The sequence below is a fragment of the Aquarana catesbeiana genome, linkage group LG03 (genome assembly GCF_042186555.1).
Source record: "Aquarana catesbeiana isolate 2022-GZ linkage group LG03, ASM4218655v1, whole genome shotgun sequence".
NCBI lineage: Eukaryota > Metazoa > Chordata > Amphibia > Anura > Ranidae > Aquarana > Aquarana catesbeiana.
In genome coordinates, this window is record NC_133326.1 from 503,659,678 (window position 1) to 503,675,250 (window position 15,573).

General features: G+C 45.1%; 1 pseudogene; it reads left to right on the plus strand.

The window, feature by feature from the left end:
* The first annotated feature begins 343 nt into the window (after positions 1-343).
* LOC141132557 (zona pellucida sperm-binding protein 4-like) lies at positions 344-13,883 on the plus strand (annotated as a pseudogene).
* Positions 13,884-15,573: the final 1,690 nt, after the last annotated feature.

A 15,573-nucleotide genomic window follows, 5' to 3' on the forward strand; every position in this document is an offset into this window, starting at 1 on the left:
GAAACATGAATGAAGTGTCACTATAGGACACTTTAAATAAAGTTAATAAAACAAAAAAACAAGGAAGCAGTGAGATGCACTGAAATATGCATTGCACGGCTCCCTGTCAGAACTAACTTTGACAGCTGCCAGTGTGCAGGCCCGTGTGAACCTAACCTTAGTAGTGGAAAACTCCTCTAAAAGTGTTTACCTAAAGAATATAAGCTAGGAATCAGTTAATGAAACTTCCTAGAACTTGAGAGTTGGCCTTTAACAACATGCAATACACCTGGGCTTACCACAATAGCTGCCCAATCAGTTAATGAGCCAGCATGTAAATCAGGAGCTTTTGGCTGCTGGTGGTATTGGTAGCTACTAGGAAAGATGGTTTTGATCCTTGCAGGGGTGCTATGGTTCTGTGGCTTTGTGTCTGGCAGTTTGGATTCTTGGGATGACCCATCCCGCCTGCGCTGTGGGTATGATTACATGCAATTCTCGCTCCCTTCACTGCTGAATGATGTTGCTTTTGTTCTATCGGTTATAGGTGAGTACAAGCAGTATTCGCTTTCATTATGTAATACTGTGTGGTTTTGGCTTGTATAGCTGTCATGTTTTTGGGGCTACTAGAGTAACTACTCATTGGTGACCAGTCAGTGCTTTTACAATAAAGACACTGGGGTAAAGTGTCAGTATTTGTCTATCATATAAATTTAAAATATATAATGAAGGCTTCTGTGGAACTCTAGGATTCGTATAGAGGGTGCTAGGGGTTTCTTGAGCAGTGAACAGCTCCTCAGATGAGTAACACTGGCAACAAAGATGAGGTGGGGTGTAAGACTGGGATTATTGCAAATGACCACAATGGCAGCATTTGTCCCACTGACCATTGCACTAGTGTTCCATGAGTTGTGGTAACTTGTAGGGGTTCCCTGAGCCCTGAAAGTTATTTTCAATACTTCCTTTTTGGTTAAAAGCTGGCTTTAACCTCTGAAGATGCATATGTTCTTTTTTTTCCCCTTAAGTGGGGTATAGGTGTTCAGCCAGGAGGCTGAATAAAGGTATAACGGATCCTTCATCAACATAAATAATGTTGATGCAGGGATCTATTGTATTGGGACCCCTCTGGTATAACCAGATTTGATGGTAGATCTACCCCCCCCTTTTTTTTTTTTTTTTTTTTTTTTTTTTTTTTTTTTTTTACCTTAGTTTAGGCAGGGTTGCCCCTCACAAATGTACTTGCAAGGAGTAGTTCTCCGGGTTGATTGAGATCTATTAATTTCTCCTTAAGTTTAGCCTTGTTGCACTTTTCTCTTCTACCACTAGGTGGCCAGGTACTAGATATGAGAAGGGCAAGGTCAGGTTATGGGTATGTGGGCTACCTCAGCCAATGGGCAGGGGTTTCTTGAATCCCTTGGCCTGCTGGGAGAGCCTATATATTTGGGTGGAGTCAGGTGTTCTGTGCCACCTGGGTGGATGTGTTGTACTGCCTGGGCCTATCCTGGGCCTCTCCAGAAGAGCAGCGCAGGGTTGGGGCTGCGGCTTGCAGTCCAACCAGAAGTGACAGTTCTGCCAGCCGGAGAACCGGTCGGAGGTAGAGGGGAAGCTGTCGCCAGTAAGGGACTATTCGCCTAATTACCAGGGACCACAGTGAGTAACTGAAGCAAGTACCGGAGCAGCATTCTCACCAACTGGGAACGGTGAAGAACCGGGGAAACTTCAGTGGGAATCGAGCCAGGGACCCAGTCAATGGAGGTGACGCTTGCAGAGCAGCCTTGTGTGTCAAGCCAGGGACCGAGCAGGTCAGTGGGGTGAAGGTTGAGGGGTATCTAGAGTGCCAAGCTAGGGACCCATCAGAAGTGGGGGGGCGACACTTGAGGAGGATGCCACTGTGAAGATTGGAGGAGCCCAAGGGATTCAGGGGTCTAGTGAAAGACCGGGAGCTCGGTGGGCTGAACTACAAGGAGCAATTGCAGTGAAGGAGAAAAAACTGTTATGCTTTGTGTTAAGAACTGTTAGACTGTTGCTGTAGGAGACGGCATTCCTGCACATGCAGATGTGGCATCTTGCTGAATGCCATTCCCTGCATGGCTGTCTTCCTATCAAAGTCTGTCTGACAATCAGCCATCTAAATGAGGGTATCCTGGCTCTGACCCTCTTTCCCCAAAAAAGATATGGAGAAACTTTTGCATTCAAGCAGTGTCTGGCACCCAATAACTTTAATTACTCTGCACCCACCATGCCTCACAACCCACAACACAGGATGTCAGCTATCTCTGGCCCTTGAAGTTCTCATTAGACCGAAGGAGGACTAGGACATCGCTACATTTGGAACAAAGTTGCCACCCACTATCCACTTGGGAGGGCTGCTGCATGTTGCCTAATGAACACGTGAGATATTCCTCTTCAAAACCTTGTGACTGTGTCCAGTTTGGAATGATGGATCCAAAAGTAAGTTGTGGTTAAAGCCAGATTTAAAAATGTCTGTCTAGGGTGAGACTCAAACCTGTGAAGAGACATGTTTTAAAAATGCAAAAACAATGCAATTTAGGTGGGGGTTGCCCTCGCAGGGTAAACTATATTGCTATTAGTACAGCACCAGCATTGCATTAAATGTTGGATGACATGCTTTATAAACCTACTGAGCTGTTAGCCTCAAGATGCTCTTCAGGTGTGTGGGTTGCTAAACTGCAGGTTACCAAGAAGGTGTAACTCTGAATGTATGAATCTGTTTTACGTGCACACTTCTGAAAGCTTGACTTTGTGTTTTCTTCTCCTTTAGATCCTAATGGAAAGCCTCACTACTTGCACAATAACTCTGCTTGTGGCACATGGGTAGGACAAGATTTGGATGGATCTGTAATGGTTGGTGCTTCATTTGATAGCTGCTTTATGAAAGAAGAGGTAAGATGGGCAAGCTCTTGGAGGGGATTATATACAAGAGTTTAGTAATGAAACCGGTATCATTAGCAGCAGGGCATCCATCAGATTTTTGGGGGCCTGACCCCCATCCCCCCCCCCCCCCCCAACATTCTCCAGGTCCCGCCCACTGGTTGCCCCATAGGCCATCCCACTGAGACCTTCGGTGCACCCATTTTTATTTTAACACTCTTACGCCTTTGGAGACTGGAGGGATGGATGGTGCTGGGTGTGGGTGGCGATGTGTTGTGGAGACTGGAGGGATGGAGTAGATGCTGGGTGGGGATGAAGATGATTGAGTTGCATTGTGAAAATGGATGAAGATGACTCTCTGGGTGGGGATGGGAGTTGCTTAGTGAAGAGGCTCTCCAAAATGTAACTTATCTGCACCCAGAGTCATCCATTTTCACAATGCAACTCAATTATACCAGCTTGTCAGCCTCAGGGTGTCCCATCCAAGAAGGAGATAAAGTCCAAATAAAATCTACAGGAGCACAGTCAGCAGCACACATTACCCTCCATGCTGCACTCTCGGATCTATCTGCATGCACCTGTTATTGCTGTTGCTGAGCTGGCCACTCCCCCAGCCAATCACATTGCAAGCAAACTCAGCACGCTCTGCCTCATCTGGGAATGGATGAGGAGCGAGCGTTGGCCTTGATCACCTGCTGCTGGGGAATGTTGCCATTCTGAAAGACTGTCGGCTTGTTAAAGTTCATTACTGTGTGCAGAATAATTACAAAATGTGGGGGGGTGCTGCTGGGGTGAAAGTAGGCGGAGGAGTCTTGTCTTGTTTATGCTTCTCTGCGGCGGAGCTGGTACAAGATGGATTTCATGTTCTGCTGTTGGGGTAAGCGGGCCCTGGCCGGCCGGGCCCCTAGGGACACTCCGGCCCCTTACATGAGTACTGCCTGAACCCCCCACGTTGGTGGCCCTGATTAGCAGTAATCCGCATGGCTTCATGAAGAATCATTCTTCCCAAACTCCTCTATTAACCTTCTATGAGGTGGTGAGTTGCTATCTAGATGAAGGCCCGTAGATGTGGTGTATCTGGATTTTGCAAAAGCATTTGACACAGTTCCCCGTAAGTTTACTGTACAAAATAAGGTCGTTGGCATGGACCATAGGGCAAGTACATGGATTGAAAACTGGCTAAAAGTAGGAGTTTAGAGGGTGGTGATAAATGGGGAGTACTCGGAATGGTCAGGGGTGGGTAGTGGGGTCCCCCAGGGTTCTGTGCTGGGACCAATCCTATTTATTTTGTTCATAAGCTACCTGGTGGATGAGTTAAACGGTTCAATCTCTGTATTTGCAGACAATGCCAAGCAGGGCAATAACTTCTCCACAGGATGTGGAAACCTTGCAAAAATCTGAACAAATTAATGGGGTGGGCATCTACATGGCAAAGGAAGTTTACTGTAAAAATGCATTTGGGTGGAAAAAATATGAATGCAAACTGGGAATCTAGAATGGAAAAGAACCTGGGGGTCCTAGTAGGTGATGGGCAATGCCAAGCTGCTGCTAAGAAAGCAAACCAGATATTGGCATGCATTTAAAAGGGATTAACTCCAGAGATAAAACAATTCTCCTGCTCTACAAGACTCTGGTCTGGCCGCACCTAGAGTATGCTGTCCAGTTCTAGGCACCAGTCCTCAAGAAGTATGTAGTGAGTACAAAGGGCAACTAAAGGGGGGGGGGGGGTGGTTTCCCAACCTTACCAACTATGTAATCTGCAATTAAATTCCTCCTGATGTGCATCTATAAAGTGGGGGGGGGGTTGGGAGTTTTTTTTTTTTTTTTTTTTTTTTTTTGAATGGTTAGAATGCTTTAGTACTACTCTATTTAGCTTGTCACACTCAATAGGACTTTGGGGAAGGGGGGTGGGAAATCAAGCTGGCCATGCAGTGGTCATCAACCCTGTCCTCAGGGCCCACTAACAGGCCAGGTTTTATGTATTACCTTGGTGAGATGCAGACTAGAATACTGCAATCACTGAGCAGCAAATGATATCACCTGTGATGTTATCTTGCAAACCTGGCCTGTTAGTGGGCCCTGATGACAGGGTTGATGATCACTGCACTAGTAGACTTCCTGATGAACCTTTTGTTTGAAAAGTCTGGTCAGTACAAATGACTTGCCGACCATGTCTTTCAAAGTTAGTAAATTGTTTGCTTTAATGTTCAACTTTGGAGCACCTGGATTTTTCCCAAACACTTGCAGTTTAGAAATTCTGCTCTTTCCAGAAATCTTCCATTCTGCTCAACTTTCCTTATGCTGCAGACAAGAACATCTGTTTGACCCCCACTAATGACAGATTAGAATGTATTGCCAGCTGTCTAGGAATTTATTTAGAAATGTGTATGTCCACTTTGTGCCTCAATTCATTCAGCTAGTTCTAAACTTCTTCCTCTTTGTAGTAGAGAGAAACCCCCTCCAAAGGACACAACCTGTCAGGCACTGTTCCCTCTTATCAGCTGAGATTCCAGAGTTTTGATAGAGGACTGCAGTTGGTAGGTAGGGGTTAGAACTTTAATTCCTGAGGAAGGGGGTTCCCCATCAGGACTGTAGAGAATAGATGTCTGTTGGGACAAGCCCTCACATTTTGAGTCTTAAATTTTTGATGTATTCAGAAGAACCCCACACAACTTTGATTTGGGGAGGTTCCAGTGAAATGCTGTGAGCAGACCTAGTCCACACCTGGACAGGTTGTTGCCCAGCTTGCTATCCAAACCCAATACAGAGTTTGGGCCTCTTGCTGGAAGATAGGGAGACTTCACATGTTAGCTAGTGGGCCAGGTTACAAATGTATCCAGTGGGATATGGGCAGCATATTTAACCCCTCCCACTCTACCCCTTAAAGCAGGGGTAGGCAACCTCGGCACTCCAGCTGTGAAACTACAAATCCCATCATGCCTGTGTTTGTCAGGGTCTTGCAATGTCTCATGGGACTTGTAGTTTCAAAACAGCTGGAGGGCTGGGGTTGACTACCCCTGACTTAAAGGGAGTGACCAGTGTAGTACCCATTGACACTACTATGCAAGAAGCTAATTTGATTAATGCCTCTTTTTTTTTTTTTTTTTTTTTTTTTTTTTTTTTTTTTAGGATGGGGAACATGTGATGACTATTAGTTTGGAAGAATTTCTTCATAATGGAAAATCTCAGTACCACAAAAAGGATCTCGGATGTCCAGTTCACCTTGGTAAACTTTGCTTCAAACATCTGTAATTGCAGATCACGTTGAATGTACTGTTGTATTAAGTTTGCACAACAGATCCAGCTCTTTGCCTGGGCTTTTTCTTTTTAGTCTTTTTATAATTGTGAATGCCAGTGTTGAAATGGAATACATCTCTATCTGGCCACCTAAGAATTAGACTTGATTGCTGTAGAGAGGAGAGAAATTAGAAGGCAGTAATGATTCAACCTCCTGCTTGGTGACCCCCCCCCAACTGCAAGTGTAACAAGGCCTTGGGGGCCTAATCACATGGGTGAATGAAGGATTGCAAAATGTTGAGCTGCATTTTTATTGCTCCCTGACTTTCCACCTGAACAGGAAGATGCAGCTGTACACATACCAGTGCATACCAGGGTGGCACAGTGGTGCAGTGGTTAGCACTCTCGCCTAGCAGTAAAAAGGGTCGCTGGTTCGAATCCCAACCACGACACTACCTGCCTGGAGTTTGCATGTTCTCCCTGTGCCTGCGTGGGTTTCCTCCGGGTACTCCGGTTTCCTCCCACACTCCAAAAGACATGCTGGTAGGTTAATTGGCTTCTGTCCAAAATTGGCCCTAGTATATGAATGGGGACCTTTGACTGAGGGTAGGGACTGATGTGAGTGTGCGATGTACAGGGTTAGGAACAAGGGTCAGGGTTGTAGACACACAATCACTCAGGTTGGACTGGTGTCTTTATTCAACCTTACTAACTATGTAACTATACCATGACCTGATGCTATGCTTTTATAGCAAAAAATGTAAGTGGGCAGCACTGCAACAGCACGCAATGCACAAAGGTGCAGTAGGGTAAAATGGGACACCCATCTGAAAATCAGTCAGAGGGGCCCCCCCAGAGCTTATATCCCACTGAACAGTCAGATTTACACCAGTGATGCAGTTTTTCCCCACTGATGCAGCACCATTGTTCTTGCTGACACAGGGACGTGTGTGTGTGTGTGTGTGTGTGTGTGTTCTCCCCTCCCACGGTCTCATTTGTGCTACACTGCAGCAAACTGGAGAATTAAATTGTTGCACAGACTACTGGGGGCGCACACCTTCACCCTGGGCACCTGATGACCTTGTTCCAGCACTGCTTGAAGGCATACCATGTCTTGGGAGTGCTGAAAGCGATATGTCTTTGCATAGAGCAGAAATACAAGCGTATAGGAAATTGAGTTCCTAAAAGTAGGTGCTACAGCAGGCCCAAGTGGTTTGACCATTTAAAAAAAAGTGTGTGATCACTATCTAGGAAACAAAACTAATTGCCTCTTGTCAGTGGACCTAACAACATTTGTGCTGTCCCTGTTAAGATTATTTAATTTTTGAATTTGGAAATGAAACCCACAACAGTCTACTTTGTAAGCAACTACATACAGGGACCTAAAGGCAAATCCCACATTGCAGTAAACTGCCACTGTAAACAACCAGCAGAACTAAAGTATGTATATTTTAATTGTGCACAGCATCCATTAAATCTAACTACTGTATCTTTCTGTATAGCAATGGACGCTCCCAGTGCTAGAGCATGTTCTGCAATTCCAACAGCTGACCGAATTCCATGTGCTAATACAAGTGTGTCCAGAGATCGCTGTGAAAGTGTTGGCTGCTGCTACACCCAGAGTGACTCTGAAAATCCCTGTTACTATGGAAACAAATGTAAGTTGGGTTGTTCACTCACATCCGCTTAAACAAGTTTGGCAACTGAACACTTGCTGATACAACTTGGGTTTTTCTAAACTCCATACATCAACATTCTGTGTGGTGTTTTTTTTTTTTTTTTTTTTTTTTTCTCTCTTCACAAGGTGAGCTAGTGTTGGCAGAGCAGTGTCTGCGTATCTAGCGTACTCCTAATTGTCTGAACAATCTAAAGTTTGTAAACCACCTTTTGAAGATTCACACACATTTACCATGCAATAAGTATAGGTACTGCTGTCACACACTTCAGAGCCTGCCTTCCAAACTAGAGGTTCTGAGAGGAGTGGTCAGTACGGGGAATTGCTGCTTACATCGGTGCAGAACCACGGGAATTGCTGCTTACATCGGTGCAGAACCACGGGAATTGCTGCTTACAGTCGGTGCAGAACCACGGGAATTGAGCCAACTACCCTGTTTCCCCGAAAATAAGACCTAGTGTGATTGTCGGTGATGGCTGCAATATAAGCCCTACCTCTCAAATAAGCCCTAGTTAAAGTCCTTGTAGGTCTTATTTTTGGGGAAACGGGGTAGGGCTTATATTGCAGCCATCACTGACAATCACGCTAGGTCTTTTTTTTTTTTTTTTTTTTCAGGGAAACAGGGTAGTTGGGCACCACCAGCATTTAGCAGTGTTGGCTATGTTTTAGGCAGGCTTTTGGTGTAGATTAGATGGGGCAAGGACTTAATTGTATTGTCTTTTTAAAAGGGGTTATATAGGATAAAGTGGCTAGGCTGGCACACTGACTCTTTGAACACAAATGTTTAGACTGCAATGGCGTTGCATGGCCACATTTGCCTTGTTGCATTAGAATTCCTCTTTCCCAGTCAAATTAAAGAAATTGCATATTAAGAGCTGCAAAATGTTTGCTGTAGGTTTAGGGCAAGCCACTGAGTCAAACCTGTCTACTAACATTTGTTTCTTCTACAGTGACTGCCCAATGCACTGATGACAGCAGCATGGTGGTGGTTGTGTCAACTGACCTCACTTTGCCATATTTGATACTGGATTCAGTCAGAGTGGTGGATGTAGATTCCACCTCATGCCCCAGCTTGAGCACCTCAAAAACGGGCTCTTTTGTTGGCTTCAGGTTTCCTTTGTCATGCAGTTCTGTGAATCAGGTGAGATGGTCAATTTCTAATAAAACTAAATGATACAGATGGGAAATTTGGTAAATCGGCAAAGGATAGTGAAGCAAGGCACCACATCCTAAATATTTGGGAAAATGGAACAGGGGACTTTAAAGGTGGCCAAAAAAAAAACTTTATAAAATGACAATACATTGTTATATTTAACCATCTTCAAAATGTGATCAGACCAACAATTGTATATCTACTGTACAAAAAAATCCTCAACATGTTTTTGCTAAAGTGTATAGCTTCTTCAGGAGTTTCATAATGGTCTGTACAGCATATTCATCTGAAATTAATTTCAGGTCAGTATGTGAACAAACCAGGGCCTCTGGACTGACAGAAATTGAGGATCTATGTCACAGGAGAACCAAGATGCTCATCTATAACATGTACAAAGCTGGTTTAGTAGATATGGAAGCTGTAATTTCCTTCATCAACCACCAGAGGGAGACAATAAATTGGAACAGGGAAGCATGTAACATTCACAGCATTGAGACTAGGGCAGTCCAAATATCTATCAAACTTCCCAAGCTCCAAATCGGCTGATATTTAAACTGCAGAGGCTAGTATAGGGGTGAATGCATGGCAGATCATCTTGGTTGTATCAGCAAGTGCTTGCTAAGACCATCTGCCATGCATTTGCCAGGAGCCCCATATTGGCCTCTGCTGTTTTAAAGATCCAGATGATTTAGAGTTTGGGAAGTTTGATGCCCTTGGAAATTGAATGCAGTTTGCTAGTATTTGGACTGCCCTTGTCTCTCAAAGCTGTGAATGTTACAAGCTTCCCTGTTTGAATTTATTGGCTCCCTCTGGTTGATGAAGGAAATTACAGCTCCCATATCTGCTAAACAGCTTTGTACATGTTGTATAGATGGGCATCTTGGTTCTCCTGTGACAGATATCTTCAATTTCTGGCAGTCCAGAGGGCCCTGGTTTGTTCACATGCTGACCTAAAACTTTCGGGTGAATGTGCTGTACAGACAATTACGAATCTCCTGAAGTTGTATAGTTTAGCAAAACATGTTGCTGTTTATGAGAGAGTTGTAGCTGGTCACTACTACTTCCAGTTGAGTTCTATAGGAATAGTTTATCTTGCTAATGGCTAGTCTAAGAATGCAAAAGCTATCAGAAAACAATAACTCAATCTTTGACTTTGTCACAATGGTCATATGTGCATGGAAATGCATCTCCTAGTTGTCTTAAGTGTAACATTCTAAATGTATGGGCTTTGGATCTGAATTGTTTGCTTTTTCACAGGCATCTGACAGCATGACTTATGAAAGCACACTCTTTGCAAACAAAGAGGTGCAAACATGGCAAGGATCTTCAGTCACAAGGGACAGTACAATGAGGTATGTTTTTAAAGTGGTCCTAGTCTGCATACATGGCTGTTTCAAAAAGCAACAGCTTCCAACTATCTAATGTACAGGGTTAAAGACTGCTTGTATACTTTGTATGGACAGCAAAGATTTACCAGAGGCATTTCATTATTGCTAATTTAAGAATTTCCTCGTCTGGTGAGCAAATATCCACATTCTAATACCTGAGCAGCAGGAGGCAGAGACATGAAATGGATGACTGCAGAATTAGTTTCCTCACTGAGCCTTTATCTTGGTCAATGAAAGTTAGACTGCCTAAATAAAGATCAGCCCTGTGGACAAAATATAAGGGTCTTGGGCCTTTACAGAAGCATAACTTTGAGTTGCTGCACAATTTTAGGACCTGTAACATATTTTCCCTTGTTCAGGCTAACTGTTCGCTGCAGTTATGGAAAAAACTGGCACTATTCCTTTGGAAGTTGAAGTATTGACATTACCACCGCCACCTCCAGTGTCCACCCCAGGGCCTCTTCTGCTGGAAATGGTAATAGCAAAAGGTAAGATTGGAGCAACTGTAGCTGTTTTGGATTCAAAGGCTAAATGGAATGGTTTGAGATTCTCTAGCAACCTGGGAATACCTGGATCTGATGTATTGGCACGACACTGAATCACTTAACGTTGCAGTGGTAACCTGCAGGTTCTCTAGATAGAATGCCCTGGAACCCACACCCATCAATGATTCAAAACCTTAATGAGTTGGTTGAATCAAATGCTACCACAGGACCCTAACCATGTTGTGTGCACTCAGACTTGTGCTACCAACACTAAAGCAAACACTTTGCAGGATATACACTGGTGCATTCCAGACTGCTGCTTCAGGCAAAAGCAATGGAAAAAGCTGCAATACTGCAACTTTGATATATTGGCAGTAGCTGGAATGCCATCCAACACTTGTATAACACAAGGCTTCAAGGGGTAATGGTTTTTCAGTGCAACTGTAACCAGCAGGGGAGCAAAATTGCTTAACTTGGTGTTACACATGCTAGTTCTGAATTTTGAACTTGTCTGTCTTTTGGGCCCAATGCTCTTGCCTGGTATCTGAAATGGGTAATGCTTAACAAAGAACATGCTCACTTTTCACTTCAAAAGCTTGCTGTTCTCGCACAACTACAAAAAGCTGATGTGCTGGTTGTAGCTTATGACATGCACATCAGTCCCTGAATGGCAAGACCCCACTCGCTAGTTTTTGTTTCTGTGTGTGTGTGTAAATGTAGACCTTCTTGTCTTACAGATGGAGGCTATAGTTCATACTATGCTGATGCAGACTACCCTGTAGTCAAAGTGCTCAGAGATCCAGTCTTCCTGGAGGTTCACATTCTACACAGGAGTGATCCTAACTTGGTTCTCATATTGGACAACTGCTGGCCACAAACTCTGCTAGCCCCACTGATGCTCCTCAATGGCCAATCTTGTTTAACAGGTAAGCAATTGATTGAAGGTTTAGACTACCACAAACCGGCTTTAAGCTTGCCATACACAAATCCCCCCCCCCCCCTCATATTATGGGTTTGGTAAATTTAAACACTTTCAATTTGTATACAATCAGGCAGGCCTTTGCACTACATAGTTGAAGGCAAATCTAAAGGAAATTGAACAAGGATTGTAAAGACTAAAGCTGGCCATACATCATACAAACTGGCTTATGTCTTCTAGCTGCCCTTCCCTGGAGACAACTACCTATCTCAGGTAATTCCTGTTGGAGCACCATCACAAAGCATGCCTTTTCCAACCCACTATCAACGTTTCATGGTCAGTACCTTTACTTTTGTGGCTCCCAACACCCAGGTTTCTCTTGGTGGTCTGGTAAGTGTGTGGTAATACGTGCTTGGCCTTAGGTCTGTTGTGCAGCCTGGTTGAAAAGTACTAACTAACCTGTGTCCTATAGGTGTTCTTTCACTGCAGTGCATCAGTATGTGTCCCATCTGCCACAGACTCCTGCATAGTGAACTGCGCTCAAAAGAAAAGTAAGATGGGATTTTTGAACTTTATCTTTCCTGGCTTTCTGCACTTATCCTTTTGGACTAATGTCCTGACAGTAATGTAAATGGGCACTCTTGAATTGTAATCTGGTTTATTTTCTCACCTAAACAGATTAGGCTGAAACTTTAGTTAAATCTGTCAGCATCATGCTGCTGTATACGGATAACTAAACATGGTTTCCTCTTGCAGAGAGAAATGGCTGATATGGCTCTTCGACAATCACTAATGGTTACTTCAGACGGACCTGTGATCTTTGGTGGGGATGAAGATCTTGACAGGCAGAATTCCAGTGACATGGGGAGAGGTGAGCACGTAATGTTTAATGGATTCTCTGAGTTGGGGCTTGTTCACAGTACTTGTGTAAAGCCTCATGGGTCCCCCAGCATGACTCAGTATTGAGAGAACCTGTTGAGCCCATAATGGCTGTGCTGATCCAAAGGTTGAGTATGCTTGCTTCAAAACATGGAACAGATGTAACCTATAAATAGAATATAATTAGACTTTGGAAGATCTTAACCTTTAGTAGGGCAGAATTGGCAGCCTCACATTTCAGTACAACCAGGGGGAACCCCTTGCTCTAGCTGTATAATGCAGAAGACCTCCTCTTGACCAATTGTGATGCATGGTAGCCAATTTAAAGTGCAGACAAGTTTATTGCAGTTAACTTGGTAAGGGAGTTGTGGTCCTCCGCATTGGGAACAATGAGGACCCTCTTGTAGTGGCTCTGCTGGATGGGACCAGGTAAGCCTTGTACATTGTTCAGCGGGGGTGATTAAAAGCTATGGCTACCAAAATTCTTCACTTTTTTTAAGGTCAGTACTCGGTCATTCAGCTTGGAATGTAACTCTTGATTCCAGCAAATGTGATCACCAAGGCAGGTCTTCTGTGGCACACCTGCTGAGTTCTGACTGAGCTGGGATCCTGGAGCAGGCTGGACCTTCAGCAGGACAGGCAGCCCTCTTTGGCTGGCAACTTCTCCTGGACAACACTGCTCAAAGATTTATGCACTAACCAACCACCTTCAGCCAATACCTGGCGAGAATTTGCACAGGAGTTGCATGAATCCGATTCACCCACTGGGGCTAGGCAGCCAGACTTGCAACCTACAGAGCCCAATTAATCATTCTGCTCTAAGCAGAGGCAAATACTAAATTTGCTTATGGCAGCCTAGCAAGGAGGGTACTACAACACTACTTGGGTTCTCCCAAGCGGAACAAAACTTTGGACTCTACTTGGGACACTGCAAGTCTTGACCCTATGAGTTGTCATCTTACAGCTATTGGAAGGTAACTGCTTTCTAGCAGTGTCAACTTGTTCTAAAACAGCTTGTGCAAATTAAGAATAAAGTTGCTTTTAGTTCATTACTTTGCCTATTAATGTGTTGGTGCAACTGTCTTCCATTAGGTGACATTGAGTCTACTTCCATGATTTGGCTAAAGGGCACAGCATCTGTTGGTTGTGTATTGGCAGTTATCCTTGTGACTATTATCATTGTGACTACTACCAAACATAGAAGATACAACGGAGCTCAAGATGAAACTGAAACATGTCCACTGTAAATGCTTGAATAAAACAATTTTTCAAAATCCTATCTTCTGTGGTTTTGTAAAAGGGGACAGATTATCGCCAAACCTTTCTGCACTGCCTCCTGCAACAGTGTGGGGGAGAATCTCTGCAGCGGGACCATGTAACAATGCTTCTATTTGCCCACAATATTGCTCCCTGTGCCATTCAGCAGCCACCTTCCTCTTCAGGGGTGCAGTTAAAGCACAGGGCCAACCCCCCCCCCCCCCCCCCCCCCCCGTTCTGGAAAAAGGCGTTTTGTTGCATTGCATCCATAATGCTGTTAACACATGTATTTGTATGTGGGGGGGGGGGGGGGGTGCGCTTTAAGTGTCTTAATGGCCTCTGTGATGGCAATATAGGTGACAGGCTTTGACTCCAAAATGTCTTTGGACCTAAATGACTCCCCTACAATCACTGCAGCTGATGGAACACAGATCATGTGTCGTCAGCTGCTTCTCCAGGCACCAATCATGAGCTGACAGTGCTGGACCAACTATCCTACATCCCACTTGTCCTTTCACAAGGCAGAAGCAGCAAATGGATGTGCACTACCTTTGGCACAGGGACACCCACCATAGATTCACCAGGCCTGCAAATGGGATGGTAAAGCCTGGTATACATAGGAGGGGGGGCAGGTGACATTTCACATGAAAGCGGACAGTTGGCTTTACAGCACACTCCCCAGCCAGTATAGCATCATAGTTTGCAAAGGCTTCCTTTTTGGGTTTTTAAAGGCTCTAAAACTTTTTTTTTTTCTCAAGTCATCTTCCAGGACGGCACAGATGAGAGGCTCCTCCCCCACAGGAAACACAATCCATCAACAGCTGTTTTAAGTCCACACCCTTCCCCCTGATCCTCAGTTTTTGATTGTTTCTCCCTACACGGCGAAACTGTTTTTGTGGGGGGGGGGGGGGGGGGGGGTTTCCAAATGACGCCTGGGGCTGGTGGTCTCCCCCTGGGAGCTGGACCAAATGCCTGGGAAACCTCTGGCGGGATATATTTATCCTTCCTGGGGGGGTTCCCCTATCCTTTCCTCAGGGGGGGCAGCAGAAACTGGGAAAGCCCCCCCCTGAGAGCTGAAGGCCCCTGGGTACAGTGGTGTCCCCAGAACTTCAGGGGCCTTTATCCTGTCTCCCATTTCTCTCCTCCCCACTACCACGTCCGTTCAGATGGGGGGTGCTGGGCCGTCGGTTCTTTCCAGGGGGATCGTATCCCCTGACTCCCTGGTAGCTCGCGTGGGCTGCTGGGGAGGGGCACCGCCTGAATGACCCGCGTTCTTACCCAGAAGGGAAGGCTGAGAGTCAGCAGGTGCCCACATCCTCCTTTTCGAGGAGGCACCAGTTTACTATGGTGAATGTCTGCCTAAACCACCTCAGATGGGAATGAGGAACGTACGGCATTGCGCCCCCCCTCGTGTATATACTGACTGGACAGTGCAGGACACAGCCTAACCTTGCAGCTCCCTAAAGGGACAGCAGTTGGGGGGGGGGGGGGGGGGGGGTGCACTTTGGCGGCTATCCTCCTTGCGTGTGGACCATAAGGATGGAAAAGCAAGCCCGGTGGCTGTGGCAAAAAGGGAAGACGACAACGGTGAGTCAAATCCCCAAACCCAGCCAGATAGTTTCTGGGCATTTGAGATAATCTCCCCTGGGGTCTGGATTCAAATAAAAAAAACGCCCAGAAAGATCGCAGCTGTAAAGGCTGTCTGTTTGTTT